The sequence below is a fragment of the Ailuropoda melanoleuca genome, chromosome 9 (genome assembly GCF_002007445.2).
Source record: "Ailuropoda melanoleuca isolate Jingjing chromosome 9, ASM200744v2, whole genome shotgun sequence".
Taxonomy (NCBI): Eukaryota; Metazoa; Chordata; class Mammalia; order Carnivora; family Ursidae; genus Ailuropoda; species Ailuropoda melanoleuca.
In genome coordinates this window covers 68730377-68747464 of record NC_048226.1, presented here as the reverse complement: position 1 = coordinate 68747464, position 17088 = coordinate 68730377, and the positions used below count along the sequence as shown (strand labels likewise).

General features: G+C 42.5%; 1 long non-coding RNA gene across 1 annotated transcript in view; it reads left to right on the top strand.

Annotated features, from left to right (window-relative positions):
* Window positions 1-17088, top strand: part of LOC109491331 — a 44079-nt gene that overhangs the window by 9464 nt on the left and 17527 nt on the right. The window contains exon 2 of the long non-coding RNA XR_002144683.2: window positions 13167-13286. This is a non-coding gene — a long non-coding RNA (uncharacterized LOC109491331). The remainder of the gene's footprint in view (window positions 1-13166; window positions 13287-17088) is intronic.

The window sequence follows — 17088 nt, the reverse complement described above, 5'->3', positions numbered from 1 at the left end:
CAATTCTAGGAGCCTGCTTTCTCCCCTATAAAATGGGGATAATCATAGTCCCTTGCAGCATACAGTCAGTAATATTGTATTAACTTTGTAAGGTGACAGATGGTAACTAGACTTATTGTGGTGATCAGTTTGCAGTGTTTACGAAAGTTGAATCACTGTGTTATACACAGGAAGCTAACAGAATTTTGTATGTCAGTTACATTTCAATTAAAAAAAATAGTCTCTTAAAGAGTTGTTAGGAAATTTAAAAAGCATGATGCCTGTAAAGTTCTTGGTACAGTGCCTGGCACATAGGAAACACTCAAAACATGACAGTTCCCCTTCTTAAGAGAAAAGCTCTTTGATAATGAATAAAAATTTAATAACTATTTATAAAGTATTTTTATGCATATTATCCTAGTCCTAATACAGGACCTTGCAATTAGTAAGTAGGTTGTTGGAGATAAAATTGGCATTCTTTTGCAATTATGGTGGAAGAATAATTGATTAATCTTTCTGGAAGGTAGTATGGTAAAAGGGATCAAAGGTATATCCTCTGACCCTTTGAGACATGTACACAAATATGTATATGCAAACAGGTTCATCTTAGGGACGCCTGGCTGGCTCAGTCAGTGGAGGATATGACTCTTGATCTCTGGGTTGTGGTTTGAGCCCCATGTTGGGTGTAGAGATTACTTAGTATAAATTTTTTTTAAAAAAGGGCTCATCATAATCTTAGTAATAATAGTGAAATTTTAGAAACAACCTAGATGTCCAACAGTATTAGATTGACTAATAAATTCTGGTACACCCATATAACATGTCTGAGGAAACTTTTAGTTGCAAGTTATTTGTCATTGCTCAAGCTAGCTTAGGTCAAAAAGGGGATTTATTGGCTTAATCAGGAGACGCAGGCCTAGGTCAGATGCCACTGCTCTGTAAACCACCTCTGACCCACCAGGCAGGATGGATCACTCCTCTCTGTGCTACCAGAGTATAGATTTTTTTTTTAAAGATTTTATTTATTTATTTGACAGAGATAGAGACAGCCAGCGAGAGAGGGAACACAAGCAGGGGGAGTGGGAGAGGAAGAAGCAGGCTCATAGCAGAGGAGCCTGATGTGGCGCTCGAACCCACAATGCTGGGATCACGCCCTGAGCCGAAGGCAGACGCCTAACCGCTGTGCCACCCAGGCGCCCCGAGAGTATAGATTTTTTGTATCCTTCTATCCCTAATTCCTCAAACAGTGCCTAATCCAAGTTAGGAGCTTAGCAAATGAATCAATCAATGGTTTTATGTGAAGGGTCCCAAGGAATCAGTGTGGCCTACTGGAAAGAGACTTGGAGGCAGAGAGTCTCAGTATAGGACCTACCTCCTCTGCTTATTAGCTGTGTGACCTTGGTCAAGTCACTCAACCAACCTGAGCCTCAGGTTCCTCATGTAAAATCATAGTAGCCACTTCAATGAATAACTACAGAGGAGTGAAAAAGCCATCTCTTTTAAAAAATATTTGAATATATATTTTTCTAGTGATCAAAGCAAGGGAATGAAATACCATCTTTTGATGCCCCCTATGTAACTTGAAGATTTTAGCCTACTTTTGTTTTCTGTATTCTCCCTAGACTCCTTTGCAGACCTGTATAAATATAAGCTGGGATTTTATGTATTTCCTAAAGTAACTTTCATTCATTCATTCATTCAACAAATATTTAGAGTACATGTCAGGCACTTTACAAGTTCTAAGACTCCTGAATGACAGAGAAAGAGATATTTAGAGAAAGAATAGCGAGGCTATGTGGAAGGGGCTGTCAAAGAGGTGTGATTAAGAAGCCTGCTATGGAGGGGCCCCTGGCTGGTTCAGTCGGAAGAGCATGTGACTCTTGATCTCAGGGTCATGAGTTTGAGCCCCTAGTTGTGTGTAGAGATTACATGAGAAGTAAGAGGTCTGCTATGGAAACACATAGGGAGGGGCTACAGCTCTAGGGCAGATGGAGGAGAGTGAGTCCTGCCCCCAAATCACTGCCATATGGACCTTGAAGTTGGCTGCAGATATGAGGTTTTTCTTAAAGTGAGCAAGACATTGCAGGGATGCTGGTCTTCTAGTTATGCCATGCAGTGGCAACCACAGCAGAGAAGAGGTCTCTTTAATGGGATGACTGGACTTCCAGTTTCTCCCATGAGGTAGGAGAGATAGGACTGATCTCTTGCACTAAGGGAGCCCCCAGGGCTCTGAGATACCACGGAGAATGACCTGATGAGGGAAGGTGTGGACCTCCTGCTAATGGAGGCATGAGGGGCCTCCAGTGTTGGGCCTCGGGACCACTCTAGGGGTGGTAGGTCATTGTACCCAACCTGGTAGAGCAAGTGACCTTGGTTACGTTAGAAAACTTTGTTCCGTGGGTGGGAGCCATCATCCCCACTTGCAAATGTTCTATCTCAGGTTCTAATTGCAAGCAGAGCAAAGGCAGAGTTAGCTGGCAGATGTATCTGGGGCCCCCCCTCCAGTTCCATTACTTCCAAGGTGGATGTCTGTTGTCTTCTAGCATCCTCATCTTCCAAGATCCCAGGTTTCTGAAGCTCCAGGGTTATCTGTCTTGGTGGCCATCACATGGGCATTCTAGCTCCCCTCACCTTGCCAGGTAGGGGAGGGAAGCACCCAGGCTTCAAACATGGGACACCTGGCTCTGGGTGCCCCATCCCGATTGGCCCCAGCGCACATCCTTTTTCTGGCTTCCCCATTGTCCTAGATCCCCATCTACTTCTTCATTTAAACTGTTAGCACCCTGCCCTCTGTCATTTTGTTCAGAACAATGAGAACCTCCAAGTGTTCCTCTGGTGCTGGGGCCTATGAATAAAGGTTAGAGGAGGTGCATTTTGAGCTGAATCCCCTTCGGCCCACTTTTTCCTACAACCTTTCCCTGTAAACAAGAGCCATCTGCCACCCTGCCTTAATCCCACAGCTCTGAACCATGAACCATGCACTGGGCGAACGCGATCTGCAGAGATGCGTTTCCTGCACCTGAGGCCATCCCTGCACTCCTTCCATCTCAGGATTCTCCATCACCTCCTGCCGGGTGCTGTGAGGACACAGCCTGTGCGGGAGCAAAACCGGGGACTGCTGCACAGGAGCATTTGGTGGGTGCTAGGGAAGTACTTCCCCAGGATGCTAATGAGCGCAGCTTGGCTCTCAGAAGCTTGTTAGCAAAAGCACTTAAGATGCCTGCGTCTCTTTCAACACTGACAATCCATAAATTGAAATGAAACGACGAACAAAAAGATAAGGAAAGCGTACATTCTTCATCATTCCAGATTCATGGACTGTCTTAGTTACTGACAGAGCCCTGAGGCAGGAGGGAGAGGGTCCCAGTTCCATCCCCTACCCCACCCCCTCTCCCCACAGCTTCTGCCTTTTCCCAAGGCCTGCCCTTGGTGTGGAACCTCCCTTCCAAGCAGCTTTCCCCTTTGCCACTCCCCATTTTGTAAGCCTTCAGTTCACAGTCAGAATGGGGAGATGGCCAAGTCGTAAAAGCAACTTCAGGCTGTTGTCGCCACACTCGGTGGGGGTATCTCTGTGCCACCCACAAAGTGCTGTGGTGTCCCCGCGGGCCGCATCCTGAGCTTTCTGTCTGCACTGCACCAGAATACTGTCAGTGGAAGGTAGATGGAGCTGTAATTACAGCTAACCATTTGCTATTCAAAGGATATCTGTGGGCAGCTTCTATCTTTTGGAAGAAAATGAAGGAAGATGACAGCGGGGTCAGATCTGTGCTTTGGGAAGATGGTTCTGGAAGCTATGTGGAAAGCAGATTTGAAGCGTGCATAAGCTCAGGCGGCCAGAGGCTGCTCCAGGAAACAGAGGGATGGTGCCGCCGTCCTCCAGTGAACCAGGTCTTCCTGTGTTCATGTGACACTGCCATTCCTCCTGTGAAGAGGTTTTATCCTTCACACCCTTGAACTGGACTAGCTTTGTGACAGGGTTTTATCCATAGGATGCAGCAGGCATGACCTAATGTGACTTTCAAGCCTAGGACTTAAGAGGCCATGCAGCTTCCGGTTCTCTCCCTGGGATCTCTGAGAGCCCCATGCTGCATGGAAGTCGGGCAAGCCTACTGGCTGATGAGAGACAAGGTGGGGAACGGAGGCACCCCACTCAGATAGCCATCCCCGATGGCCACCGTGTAAATGAGCCCAGGCAAACCAGCCCCAAGAACCCCCCATCAGAATAAGAGTTGAGTGTTGTTTTAAGCCACTACGCTTTGGGTAGGTTTGTGAAGCAGCACAGATAACTGAAATTGTGCACGCTCTGAACTTGGGTGTTAGCAGGATTCATTCACCGAACAAATATTTTTGAGCACCCATTATGTGGCGGGCCTTACTGTAGGCACTGGAATACTGCAAGTGAACAGAGCAGGTGCCTGGAGCCTGCATTCTGGTGGAGGGCGGACTGCAGGAGGGGATGCCTGAGAAATGTTTAGGGTCCCGTGATTGAAAACAGAGAGTGCGGTAAAGGATGGCTTCGCAGGCTTCCAGTGTAGGCAGCGAGGGGACCAGTTGGGCCATCCAGGGGTAGCAAAGCAGCTGCGAGTGGTCCAGTTTGGGACATGCGGGCACCTACGGAATGATGGGTGGCAGATGTAAGGAGGCGTCTAAAGCTCGGGAGGGCTGTCAAGATAAATATTTTGGAGTTGTTTTGTCCTGCACAATTCAGCAAATACTTATTGAGTGACAATCACATGTCAATCATTCTGAGGCACCAGGAAATACAATGACAAACAAGACATGGTTTCATGAAGGAGATGAAAACATTCACTGTGGCAGGTGGTTTACTAGAGCAAATGCAGGGCTCTGTCTGACGCAGACATGGAGAACAGAGAAATTGAAGATAGACTGTGGTTGCAACTAGGACACTGAAGAAGGTGATCCGTGGGCTCTGCACAGGAAGAAAAGTGGACGGGCTAAGGACAAAATCCTGGGAAATATTAACATTCATTTTTGTGCTTAATGTAAGGGAGAAGGCATACAAGAAAGGGTAGCAGATACTGGGGGTGAGGGAGGAACAGGAGGAAGAGGGGCCCTGGGAGGGGGCCAAAAAAACAGGTTGCTTTTTGTCACTGACCAAGGATTTTAGGAGCAAGAGGTTGGTGAGGAAGTAACAGGCTAACCACGTTCATGTTGTTCTGGACTTGATGGTCTAAACTGTTTCCAGTAGGGTCTGGCTTCGCCTAGATGTGCTGTGGACTCCCAGAAGCTTTGGAGGGGGCACTCTACAGGGGGGAGTGTGGGAGGATGGGGGGAGGGGCTCTGGCACAGGCTGCTTCCACAAGTGCCCAGAAGGGGCTTTCATTCTGCAAGTCCCCAAGGGGCTCTGTGTCCTGCTGCTTCCTGTAACATCAAGTGCTTCGTTTTCTCACATGCCACCATGGATTCCCTTTAAACTGGCTGATTATATTAATTTTGCTCTCATTCTTTGTTTCTTAATATCAGGGAGTCATCTCCCTGGGACCCTTGTTTCATGAAGCTACCCCCAGCTACAACCTATCATTCCCCACAGGTAGATGCTTACATAGCTCGGTGGAAGCAGGGCACAGAGATAACCCCACAGCCAGCTCTTATTGTCTGCCCTGAAGAGGAAACGTTAGCCCAAAGAATTCTGTTAGGAGTTGAATTGTGCCCCCACAAAAGGATATGTTGGGATTCTAACCCCCAATACCTCAGAATTTGACCTTATTTGGACATAGGGTCTTGACAGAGGTAACCAAGCTCAAGTGAGGTCATTCAGGTGGGCCCTAATGCAATGATTGTTGTCCTTTTAGAAAGGAGAGATTTGGACACAGACACAGATATGCACATGGGGAGAACACCATGTGAAGATTGGAATATGCTACCACCGGTCAAGGAACTACCAGAGACTAGGAAGGAGATCTAGTACAGAATCTTCGCTACTGCCTTCAGATGGACCATGGCCCTGCAGACAGGTTGATCTCAGATGGCTAGCTCTGGAAGCATGAGACAGTACATTTCTAAGTCATTCAGTTGTGCTCCTTTGTTGTGGCTGTCCTGACAAGTGAATACAAACTCCAAATTTGAATATCCCAGAATTACTTGATTGGATCTTTGAGATGTATCAAAACAGAATTTTTATTCAATGGGGTACAACTGAACCAGGAACTATGATGAATTCAGAAGAGCACTGAGTAAATTTTTTATTATCTGTATTTGCTGAATAAATAACATAAAAGAGAAAGCACTACTGGAAGAGAACAAATTGTTTTCAAACTCTCATTTGGTTTAGAAGCATTATTTACATAACGGAGGTATTAACAAAATGTGGTTTCTTATTTATTTACTGAGGTGACCCTCCAGGGAACATCCCCGTTTCCCATGCAGACGGCTGACCCATGTGAACTGTAAAAACAGGTTCCCTTCCAGCTGGGTTCAGCTGAAAGGAGGTACTGGCAGGAATTGAGGGAGGGAGGAAGGAGGAAAGACAAGGAGCAGCATCTGTTCCCCAGGGTGTGGTGCTCCCTCCCTTCAGATCACGTGGGCTGGCGGCATTCCTTCTAGAAGACCTCAGCTCTGTTGGGGGGGGGAGGCAGTTCCCTACAGCCCTTTCTGGGATCTGGGAACCACTCCCTCCCCTAGCCCTAACCCCTTTAGGGTTTTTACTATCACTATCCCCACAGTACTGCAGTATCCCTTGTCTTTAACCCTTACATGCTGCTCATACCTTTGTAAATACCTGTAGACCCTTTATTAAACCCTCCTGGGATTATTTGGTTTGAATGTGCCACCTGGTTCCTGCCAGGGCCCGACGAATTCGCTGGTAGAGTGTACCAATGCCTCCCATACGTCCGAGTCTGCACTAGAACTTCCTGTGCATTTGCTCATTTAATCCTACTAACAACCCTTATAACATTTAATCTTACTAACAATCCCAGGACGCTGGCTTCTTTGCACAGAACAGACTCAACTTCACATTGTGTCTCAGTCAAGCGAATATTAAAAAGTGCTTGTATTTCCTGAGCAGCCGTGACAGATACAAGAACACTCGGGAATCCACAGGGGCACGGGACAGGTCATGCTGGATTAGATGTTGGCCAGGAAGATGGAAGGAAGAGATATTCAGCGATGATAACCAAAACGTACCTTTTATAAAAACAAGAGGTTGACTCTCTAAATAACGAGGCCTGGTAGGGATGGGGAGGTAGTTTTGGTGAGGTGCAAGAATTCCTTTGCAGCCAGGCAGCAGCTAAAGGCAGAGGTGCTCTCTATCCCCCCTGCCCTCTGCCTTTTACACATTAATAGTTCTTTATAAATATTGATGCCCTAGATGGCTTCATTAATATTTATTTGCCCATGTCATCATTCTTCACCCAGGGTTGAAGGAGTGAGCCATCAATTGGGTGCTGTCAGGGTTTCACTTGCAAGATTCCCTAGTAAGAAGCAATCGGCTGGGCTCCCCTCCACAAAGTACCCGGAAATTCTTAAAGCATCCATATTTGTTGGGGGGATTTTAATACATTTTTATATTTTTCATTTTGCTTGACTCCTCTTTACATTTTCAAGCTAAGAAATCTCCCTAACTGGCCCCTGGTGGCTTTTAAGGTGACTGACTTGCAAAGCCTGTATCCCCAGGGGTTCCCGGGCTGCTGAGGCAAAAACCATTCATGCTCCGGAGCAGAAGAAAATTTAAAAGGCAAATTAATGCACGATTTTCAGTCCTTTGGTCTGTGGGTGAGCAGAATTACAAAGGCCACACACACGCCCTAGCACCCCCTCCCTCTTTGTCCTGGTCCCAGCGCCAGGGCTGACATCCTGAAATTGAAGCTCAGTGTTCTCTGTGAAACAGGGGCTAAAACAGGCTTTCACAGTCAGTGATCCTACCGGGCTAGTGCCCCAAATCCTGTTTGCCTAAAAACAAAGAGGCTCTGGTTAATTAGCAAATGCATTGGCTGCCCATGTTCTTGCTGCTGAAATGAATAGTAGCACCACATGACTTTACTGACAGTTCTCTGTCTAGGTTGCCAGTTCTCTCTAACAAATTTAAACTTTGAGAAGTCACAGAGGAATGTCCATAACAAGTATACGGGAAAAATAGATCAGAGAGTTACAGATCTTTTGAGCTGAGCAGAGCTGAAATTCCTGTTTTTCCAGGAGACAAAAGGTCTAAAGTCATTTGCCCAAAACCACACAGCTGTGTTTCATGGCAAAGGGGGCACCAAGGACTCTTGATTTCAAGTGCAGTGCTCCTTTCACAACATTCATTATACAAAGAGTGAGATGTTTGGGTAGTCCATTGAAAACATCACTGGAAGTCCCAAGGTCTGCTCTTTCATTCTTGCAGTTTATTCGTAATTGAACTCTGACCATCCACTTAATCTACATCTCTCTCTATCAAAGAACAGGGCCAGAAAATAACTAAATTTTTAGGAGTGTATTTGATGATTTAACAAAATATAAAAATTGCAATAATGTGGAATATAGGTTAATGTAATATGAACCACACTTTTGTGACCCAGATATTTTGTTCTTGCTATTAATGTTTAGATGGAATGCATGACTCACGGGGGCTGGACTATGTTGTCTTTTTCATGTTTTCCTCAGTGTCAAACAGATGCCTAGAATATAGTCAGCACTCAATATGTATTATTGAGTATGGGACTGTTATGAAATATTGGCACAAAACCCAGAAATGTATAGGGTCATATCATGCAAAAGATATTAGGATATCCTTAAGATGACATCATGATTGTCAGATTTTTTTTTTTTTTCATCCTCAAGTGCCTTTATATTTCACNTATTATTGAGTACGGGACTGTTATGAAATATTGGCACAAAACCCAGAAATGTATAGGGTCATATCATGCAAAAGATATTAGGATATCCTTAAGATGACATCATGATTGTCAGATTTTTTTTTTTTCATCCTCAAGTGCCTTTATATTTCATTGCTGACCTAGGGATATTATTTGCTTCTGACATTAACTATTGTTTTTACATAATGTTATAAATTCCATAAGTTTAAGGACTATTTCTGTATTATTCACCTCTGTATCTCCATAAGTGAGCCCAAAGCTTGGCACAGAGTAAGTAGTCCATAAATATTGGTTGTTGTGTTTCTTTTTTACAATCCAATGAGAGTATTTGCTGATTCGCTATTCTGTGATTGTCAACAAGATTTGCAGCGCTTACCTCAGAGCACTGGCTGATTTTAAGACTTTGTAGCTAGCTTTAACTCTTAGATGGCAAGGAAATACAACAAGCTGCCTAACTTTGGGCCAGATGAGCTCTTAGCATTTATAAATACAATAATAAAGTGCCAATGAGAGTACAAGACAGTTTGGCTATGGGACTGAAGAAATAAGAGCTCCATAAGCACTCAAGGAATCAATAAACCTCCTTCTCACTAATAGGAAAAAATAACTGGCAGCTCTCTCATCAACTCTACTTTCTCGTCTAAGGGGAAATGTTTTTGAAAGTATTTGTTCTTTTGAGAGCTTGCAGATGGCAATGACTTACAAGCCTTTTTAATACTAGTAACATACTACATCATCCTAACCAAATTCCAAATGGCATCAGTTGACTAGACTTGAAAAGTCAGATGCTTACAAAAGTACATGCCAAATGCCTGTCAATTACATTCTGAAATAGTAGGCAAAGATGTGGATGAAAAAGGCATTTCAGTAAGGGGATGACATGGAGGAAAGTATGGTGATAGGAAAAAACAAAGATTGGTTGACATGACGTAGACCAGTATAAATAAAATAGTTGCTGAACAAGATATAAGATGAGGTATACAGGTTGGGTTCATGAATTCCTATTCAAAGGCCTTGAATTCCATGTGAATTAGTTAGCTATTGCTGTATAACAAACCATCATGAAATTCAGTGGCTTAAAATATGTCTAATGTTATTGCCCATAATAGTAATATCCTAGGAATTTCTTTTGGTCTTGGCTGGACTCACTCATACTTCTGCAGCTGGGTGTAGTGTGGGTAGACAGACCTGCTGATCTTGGCTGATTCTTCTCACATGTTTGATGATTGGCTGGCTATAGGCTTGTACAGGAGAGGGTTAACGTTGTAGACTGACACTGCTCTTTGGAAGGACCTGCTTGTAGGGATGACCCTTGGCTGGTACTTGGGTACTATGTTACTAACTGTATTGGTTTTCAACTGCTGATGTAACAAGTTGCCACAAATTTAGTGACTTGAAACAACACAAATTTATTATGTTACAGTTTTGGAGATAAGAAGTCCTTGCCTTTTCAAGCTTCTAAAGGTCATTTGCATTGGCTCATGACCCCTTCCTCCATCTTCAAAACCAGCAACATAGCAACTTCAAATCTCTCTCTCTGACCTCTGCTCTTGTCATCACCTTTCTTTGACTCTGATCCTAGATAATTCAGGAAAGTCTTCCCATCTCAAGATCCTTCACTTACATCCTCAGTGCCACTTTTGCCATGTAAGGTACCATATTAACAGGTTCTGGGCATTAGGTCATAGGCACATTTGGGTGTTTCAGGTTCATTAGCTGATGATGGAGAATAAAATGGGTTAACATGCGGGAAATCTAGGGATAAAGCAGTTAGAAAGCTATAGGCAATTGTTGGGGCGCCTGGGTGGCCCAGCTGGCTAAGCGTCCGACTCTTGGTTTCGGCTCAGGTCATGATCTCATGGGTCATGAGATCGAGCCCTGAGTCAGGCTTCCAGCTCAGTGGGGAGTCTGCTTGAAGATTCTCTCCCTCTGCCCCTCCCCTCACTTGTTCTCTTTCTTTCTCTCTGTAAAATAAATAAATACATCTTAAAAAAAAAAAAAAGCTATAGGCAGTTGTTCAGGGATGCAATCAGTGATTGGAGTACCTGCCAGAAAACCAAGTTATCTATTTGAAACTGGCAAACAAACAAACAAACAACAAAACCTATGTTACTCAGGACCAGTTTGGGTAGAAGTTGTGGTATTTATATACCATACACAGTGTGTACTATGTGCTGAGACTACAAAAGGACATGTTTCTATCACCATGGAGCTTACCTTCCAACTGGGTATTTCTAAGAGGGGAATATTTAAGCTGATCCCTAAATAATAGAAAGAGATAGTCCCACAAAAAATAAGGGGTTCTAAGCAGGGAAAATGGCATGTACAAAGCCCTGGGGTTGGGAAGAATGTGATCCTCTGTAAATGTAATGAAAGTTCCAGGAGACTGAAGTACAGAGAATGAGGAGAAGGATGTACCTAAGGTGGCAGGGAAGGTAAAGAGATGCCAGTCCATGCAGCAAGGGTCTGCTAGCCACAAGGAGACTAGATTTAATTCTAAGCATAACTAGAATTCTCTGACAGGGTTTGTTTTCAAAATGGTAACTCTAGTGTTGAGGGACAGAAGTGGTAGTGGGAAAATTAGTGCCTTGCTACTCAGTGTGATCCATAGACCAGCAGCATCAGACTGACACATGAGCTTGTTGGAATTGCAGAATGTTGGTCCCTCCCCAAATCTAGAATTAGAATCTGTTCTAACAAGATCCCCAAGTGATTCATTTGCACATTAAACTTTGAGAAGCACTAAGTTGGAAGACCATGATAGCTTGACCTAACATAGTGGCTGAGGAGGTGAAAAAGTAGAGGGATGTCTTAAAGATAGTCATAGGCATGCAGAACTTGAGTTGGGATTAAACGCTGTTAGCAGGAGGACAATGCTCAAAACACACAGGGATACTATTTAGATGCAGGCATAGAATGCTAGTCTGGTGTCAGAGGTGTTTTCAGGCAAAAGTCCAGTACCCTGGAGAGCTCCCATAAACCAATGGTTTTTTTGGAGATGAAAGTCTAAGGATCAACAGAGAGGTGCCTTTTAGACTCAAATTTAGACTCAAAACCTTGAAGTCATCCTTGACTGTATTTTCTTGATGAAGCTCTGATGATCACTGGATTAAGTCCTATAATTGCTGGAAATCATCTTCAATACCCAAAGAGCTTTCTGTTCCACGTACTAGAATGGCCATGGTTTCTGCTCTGACTTGCACACTCCAGTGAAATTATAATCCTGAAGGTGGCCAAAAGGCTGAGATGAGGTAGAGGTAAGAGGGAGACACCTTTCCTGATACCATCTGCCCTCAAGGATCCCCCTCCCTTCTGGAACAGGAGCTAGAGTTTGACCTTGGTTCAAGGGTTCAACCCCAGAATAGAAACTATCAGAGCATTAAATACAGTGATAACTCTGAAAATGGAAAGAGGTCTGATTTTATGAAGGAAATATCAGCAGAAGTTGGTGAAGGACAGGGAGAAGGCAAGTGTGGAGTCTGACTGACGCCAGGATCCTCCTGTTGCTCTCATCTGGCCTGCCTAGAAGTGGGGGTAGCAAACATAGAAAATTCCATTAAAGTCCCACTGACCCTGTGAGATACCAACCATATCATTCCCAGTAATATGATTAAACTGAAAGACAAGTATAAGTGAGGATATGAAACAATTCATGCCTTATTGGTGGGAATGTAAAATGGTACATTATTAGGTATATATATTTGGAAGAATTCATCCAATTGTAACCTTAAGATCTCTGAGTATTATTGAATATAAATTTGACCTCAATATAAATAAGTTTTTAGTTAATAAAAAAATTCTCTTGGCCTTTGCTTCATTCCAAGGGCACATGTACCTCTATATGCTGGCTTGTTTCATTCTGGGAACATTTGTGAGGGATACTCAGCAATCTTTCTGGTCTGGAAACAATGTGGCAGAGGAGCTGGCAGTTTGTCCAAATTGATGCAAAACTGGAGGCAGCTGGGCTTAGCAAAAGCCTTCACATAAGCCTTGAACATTGCCTCTAACCTGTGACCACAACATTGTAACATCCCCACTGGAGCCCTTGTGTCAATAGAAATCTCATTTAGAGTGGGCGCCCAGCTCCTTCTAAGCCGCAAGAGCCTGATGAATTGCTCAGTTGTTCTTTCAGGCTGTTCTAGTTTCTTCCTCCTAGGGAGGAAGAAAACCCAGGTTTTCAGTGTTGCAAAAACTCAGTCTAGTGTAAAGGGTCCTGACAGAAGATCCAAAGAACAAGACAACAGAGTAGTGAGGCCACATGCTCCTAGATCTGCTCTTTTTTTTCCCCATCACCAATTTAGTCCCAGTTCTAGCTGACTCCCACCCAAAGTGGATTAATTCAACCAACATGTTGTATTTGTTATGAACCAGGTGCTGTGCCATGTACCTGGAATGCAGGTAAAAGATCCTACTCCTTTAGAAGCTCAGTCTGGTGGAATTACCTGCTGTCACATCCATCATCAGATTTGATCCTTGCAGCCTCTCTGAAAGGTAAGTAAAGCAGGAATAATTACAACCCCTATTTCCCAAATGAGGAAATTGAGACTTAAGAGAAATGAAATGATTTGCCCAAGGCCACACAGCAAATAGTAAACGTTAGATTTGAATTCAGGTGTCCTTATGCTGGGTTCCATGTTCTTTCTGATGTATGATAAAGATGTATATAAAATACATCTCTACTGTAAATTCACTGAAATCTTGAGTCTGAAGAATATTGGGGCTCATGAGCACAGAACTGATGAGGAGAAAAAGAATCAGGACCAGGCAATGCTTAGTCCTCCAGAAGGCATCTAAGATATTACTTGGGCACAGAGGGAGCAGACTTGGCTCAGACAAGTAATCCATATCCACAGTGATGTGATCTGATGGATGAATCAGATGCGGGATGGTGAATGTTCAACCAAGTAAGTAGCTGGTTGTCAGGTTAATTAATCCCACTGCTGTCCCTCAGTGTCATTCATTTGTCTCTGATCTGTGGGTGAGAGCCACAAGAAGCCTGATGAGGCAAGGAGAGCCCCAGAGTCCCAACCAGGTAGGAAGCAGCTCAGAGAAGCTTTTCACATCTCTGTCCAAGTTCTTGGTCAAAAGCAACAGATTTGGACTCTGCTCCCTTTAGCAAAAAATAATCTATTAAGAATACAGGTGGCTCACAAATCTGTGGGGACTTTGAACATACAGCCCTGAGAAAGGACAAGGACTGGAGAGTCTGAGGAATCAGGTACCAAGGAGAAACGGAAAATCTCTTCCCAGTGCTAACTTCAACAGTTTTTTATCCTTTCTTCTTTTCAACCAAGATTCAATATCCAAGGGGAGACAGAGCCTGACTGCCTTAATTTGGGCCACCTGCCTTCACTTTGGCAGGTGATGGAAAGAGTACCTTGAATAACAGTCCCTAGAAAAATCACATGCACTAAGTGAAGACTTGGTTCCTCAAAGGAAAATCAGAATGCCATTAATGTTGTTTCCAGAGAAGCAATGCTGAGAAGGCAAAAAACTTGGATGTCCACTATAGGATTCACAGGACACTGAAAGACTAGGAAGGGAAACCAACAAGGAGACAAGGCCAGAGAATGTGACAGCAAGAAAGAGTAGGAGCTCCTTGTAGCCCAGAACCTCCAGTGTGCACCAAATCCAGGTAAATAGCAAACATCTTTCTAGACCCCAGTGAGTCCTAAGCTAAGGCTCATGAGATCTTTATTGCCTTACTCAGGACAGGCTCAGAAATTGGAAGAATTCGAGACTGCAGATAGAATAGCAACGTTAGGCATGACATCTTGGAGAAGCTAAAAAAAAAAGAGGCCGGGGCTAGCCAAAAGGAAGTAAGTTTAGTATTAAGCTCACTGTATCTTGTGAATGGTAAACAATAAGAATCAAATTACTTGTATTTAAATGATTATGCTATCCATAATACAGAAAGACGTGATGAAAATGCTTAAATAATATAGGAAACAAAAACCACTGAAGATATTTTAGCATTGGATACACTTCATCAGAGAAAAATAGTCCATTGGTTTGAAATTTGTACCATGGTGTACCATTCGAATGCTTAGTTTGTAGACAATAGTAAACCTTTAATTACTCTGGCTTAAACAGAGGAGAAAGTTAGCATCACTTAAAACAAGATACACAGAGCTAGGGCAAATTCTAGTAACAATAAAATTACTAACTCCATGATACCATTATAGCTTAGACTGGCAGTTCTCAAAACTGTTGGTCTCAGGACGCTGTTTATGTGGGTTATATCTATCAGTATTGGTTGCAGTAAAAATTAAAACTGAGAAATAGTCAATGTTGTTTTGTTTAAGGTATATGGAAAAATTAGTCTTATACAGATATGTAGTTAGAAAAGAAGGAAGCATTTTAATAGCTTTATCAGATAATTGTAGATATTCTTGATAGTACACTCAAACTCAAGATTAATTTCCTGAAAGTTAGTTATAATGTGGATCTGAAACCATATCAGTGAACTTTTTATATCCTGTTACATCCATTGGTTTATCTTGCACCTTGAATGGATCTTTAACCCATGCATAATTTTGTAAAGTCAAGCACTGGTCATTTGGAAAATATTAGTTAACTGAGTTATGCAGATCTTCCAAATATTGACACATTTCATTATATGATATCAAAAGAATCTAATTAACATCATTACTGATCTTATCAGAAAAGTCTTTAATATTGGGAAGTTATCAGTAAATATTGGGAAGATGTCAAGCTCACAGTGACAAACACAAATTTTCCAAAATTCTAATATTGCTCAAAAGCTTGACCTTTATCACTGGTAACAGGTACTGTCCATTGTTTTCTCTGAAGTGGCTCACTTTGTCCAAGTTTGAGATAATGTCTACCAAATACTCAAGTTTAAGTCATCATAGTTTGTCAGTCATTCTTTCAGGCAAAAAAGGAGCTAAATTAGTTCACAACCCAAACAATCACACATGTACTTTCCCTCAAGACAACCATCATACTTTAATATGCAGAGAAGGGATTTATGAATACTTGCCATTTTTAAGAATACAGATCTCAAAAAGATGTGTATTTAAGGGTCAAAATTTAATAGAATTAAAATGTTTTACTTCATCAAAGATATTAAGTGAAGCTAGTTGTTTTTTTTTCCCTGCATGTGCATGGTGCAATGCAAGAATACAAGGATATGACTACAGTGTGTACAATATGTGCCAGTGACAGTGTTACCCACCAGTGCTTTTGCATCATCGGTGCAAATGTCAGCTGCAAAGTAAAGGGCAAATGATACCTTAGTATTATTGTGGAGATAGTTTTGATCCCATAAAACTCCTGGCAGGACCTTAGGGATGACACTGTGAGAACAGCAGGCTTAGGCTTAGCAAGATCTGGAGCTCAGACTGGGATCGCTTTACCGTGAATCATGTGGGAGAGATGTAGGTACCTAAATAAAACTAGGATTCTGTTAGGAAGAAAGAAGGAATAATGGATACTGGTAGACAATCAACAGTGCCCATGACACATGGGCACAATATACGGAAATCATAGCACATTTAATTTGGTTAGCTGCTGCGGAATTAAACTAATATTTATAACCACCTTCCTAAGTATTGTCAGGGTAAATGGATATATACATGCAAAATATGAAGTTGGACCCCTACCTCAGACCATATACAAAAATTAACTCAAAATAGATCAAAGACCTACATGTAAGAACTGAAACTGTAAAACTCTTAGAAGAAACAAAAAGGTAACTTTTCATGACCTTGGGTTTGGCAACGTTTTCTTAGATATGACACCAAAAACACAAGCAACAAAAGAAAAAAATAGATGGGTTGAATTTCATCAAAAATTAAAACTTGCAAATCAAAGGACAATCCATAGAATGGGAGAAATATGTGCAAATCATACATAGATAAGGGTCTAGTATCCAGAATATATAAAGAATTCTTACACTTCAACAACAAAAAGACAACAATCCAAATGGGCAAAGGATTTAATAGATATACAAATAGCCAACAAGCACATGGAAAGACGATCACATCACTGGTCATTGGGAAAATACAAACCCAAACCACAGTGGGATATTACTTCACACCCACTAGGGTGGCTATAATAAAGAAATAAAAAAATAACAAGTGTTAGGATACAGAGAAACTGGAACCCTCACAAATTGCTGGTGGGAATGTAAAATGGTTCAGCTGCTATGGAAAACAGTTTGGCAGTTCCTCCAAAAGTTAAACATAGAATTACCATATGACCCAGAAATTCCTCTCCTAAGTATATACCCAAAAGAATTGAAAACAGGTGTTCAAGCAAAAACTTACAC